At 34.5% G+C, this 2,561-nt stretch overlaps 1 protein-coding gene across 2 annotated transcripts in view; it reads left to right on the top strand.

The window, feature by feature from the left end:
• Positions 1-2,561, top strand: part of RBFOX1 (RNA binding protein, fox-1 homolog 1) — a 2,526,522-nt gene that overhangs the window by 1,802,429 nt on the left and 721,532 nt on the right. The gene's annotated exons all lie outside the window — the stretch shown is intronic.

Raw genomic sequence — 2,561 nt, 5'->3', positions numbered from 1 at the left:
GAATGTTGATAATTTCAGAGCTGAGCACAGGGAACAGCATTGTGAACTTCCTGTCTACTTCTCACATGACAGCTCCCAGTGTGAAAAATGGGCAGGGGCCAACCTCCCCCAAAATGGGAGGACTGGAGCAGCCCATGCTTTCTCCACCCAGTCTGTGGAGGGCACAAGAAGAGGGGGCCTTTCTAGACAGAATGTTTGTACTGGTCCTTCTCCCAGAATCATTTCTAGCAGTAGAAAGTTTTCCACTGCTAGAAACAGATGTTTGTACATGGCCTCTGACTGCTCAAGTAGGGTACACATATGGAGAGAGAGGCTCCCTGCCTGGGAGAGTACTGGGAGAGTCACTGATTTTGTAGCTACACCACATAGTACATTTTCTGAACTAACCTAACTCTCTAACCTAATGCTTTTGGGGAGAGAATCCTTGGAAAGATAGCCACATAAAATTTCTAGAGCCACTACCTGCAGGTTTAGCACAAGGAGGAATTAGTTTGACTATTATGGACTGCTTTTTTCAGTTTTAAGGGAAACATTGGATCCATCTTCTCAATTTGTTACAGGCTTTATTATTGTTGTTGCTCTAATTTCAATAAAAGTAATCTTTTTGAAGCAACAGTATTTATTAATGTAAATAGTCACTTCCTCAGCATCCAAGATGAGAAGTGGTACCATGCTTAAATTATCCTCCGTATTTTTTCCAAGTGATCACACTGCAACTACACAAACAGGCATATTTAGAGAGCAGCATAATGGCATAACATATGTAACAATATCTGCAGGTTCACGAATCTCTTGTTTTGGGTTATTTGAAATGAAAATGAAGTAATCAGTTATCATTCTATAATGAGAAGCAAAAAATTCAAGGAAATAAACTCTAATTTTAAAGGCAAACTACATTCATGACTAAATACAGATAAGTCAGAAACCTTTGGTCAAAAAGCAACAGTAAGATATTTCTAGCTTAAGACTGTTATCTTTAATGCCATTTATTAATTTTAATTTTATTTGTGTATAAGACCATTGAGTAATTCTCTGGTCTGCCGTGCATAATGCAAGACTTAGAGGTACTGTACAGTACCTTTGGACTTCACAGTAATAGCCACATTTTGAAATATTGTGGCTAATCTAAAGATATACAGTTCAACAGAAAAACAAAACCAGTTCCAAATATGAATAAATGATCTGCTACTTAATATGTCAGTGTATTTGTCAGGCTGATAACATTAGGCTCAGCTGCATTCAATTCTGAACCTTGCAATATTTGAAGTTTGATATTGTGCCTCACTAAATTTAATACATGGACCTCAGTAATAGAGGAAATCACTTTAGCACTTGGCAGTTTGTTATGCTGTATAAAATTGACTGCCCTGCAAATACAATAGCGATAATAAAAATTGTGGTCAGTAGGGGGGTGTAATGCATTTTGTAGCTTCAGTAAAGGTCCAGATGAAATTTATTGAGATTTTTGCCATTTGGGTGAAGATCAATAGAGCTTGGTTAATAATTTGTTGTGAGGGCACCCTTCAAGGATATGACATTTTACTTTAAAACTTTGGTAATTTTGAAAGCAGACCTGGTGATAACAATGTCAAATCCAAATGCATCATAAACATAGATTTTCATGTTTAGTCTCTGAGTGTGTTTATCTTGATAGTGATTACTGTTTAAATCACGCAATATAAGATGTAGTCAGTTATTGATAAGTTTCAACATACTCTATAATTTGATTCAATGTTTAATTTTTGTTTATAATTCATGATTTTATTATACCTCTTTAAAGAAATTAAGCCTAGCAGACTTCCACTGCTGAATTTTCCTAATTGTTTTCTGTCTTAGTTAAACAGCCAGTATTTAAATGTCAATTAATGTTTTCTCACGTTTATGATCTACCTGAGTGCTTTATAATTTAATCACAGGTTTTGCTCACAAAATACTGAAACAATGCATAATGTTTCTCAAACTCTGACTCCTATTTATCACTCATCATTTTAAAGCACAAAAAGATATCATGTCACAATCAGGTTTTTCAGGCTGAACAATTAACAGGTTTCATTTGAAACGAATCTCTTAATGGCCATTTAAAAAAAAAATACCAACTGGTGTAGTAAGCATGACTAGTTTTGCATTTTATATATATATATATATATATATATATATAAATGTGTATTGATATAAAAGAAATTTTACTTCTCTTTATATTTTAGGAAAAGATGTCATCTTTTCTGCCACCAAATTTGATGGACATTACTGATTGTTTGTAGGGAAATAGAAATTTGTCAGCACTTTGCAGTATCAACACTGGGACTAGGTACAGCAGAACAATTTATTTTCAATGAGCATGCACAAAGTAAGATTTATGACTTTTGCAGCTCAGATGACATTTCTAACATAGTTGCCGAGCTACAGCAAATTAAAGGGATCCATGAATACTAAGGGGTGTGTTTTTGTAATGAGGGAGAAGAGACAGAAGCAATAAGAAGATAATTAAGGTAACAACTTGTGAAAAATTAAAGTGTTTCTGTCTTTCATTTTTGAATCTCTGAGCATAAACTTTGTAGTTG

This window comes from Gavialis gangeticus, unplaced genomic scaffold (genome assembly GCF_001723915.1).
Source record: "Gavialis gangeticus isolate Ggan-Ray unplaced genomic scaffold, GavGan_comp1, whole genome shotgun sequence".
Classification (NCBI taxonomy): Eukaryota; Metazoa; Chordata; order Crocodylia; family Gavialidae; genus Gavialis; species Gavialis gangeticus.
Note: the sequence above shows the minus strand (reverse complement) of the source record. Positions and strands in the feature narration are given on the sequence as shown.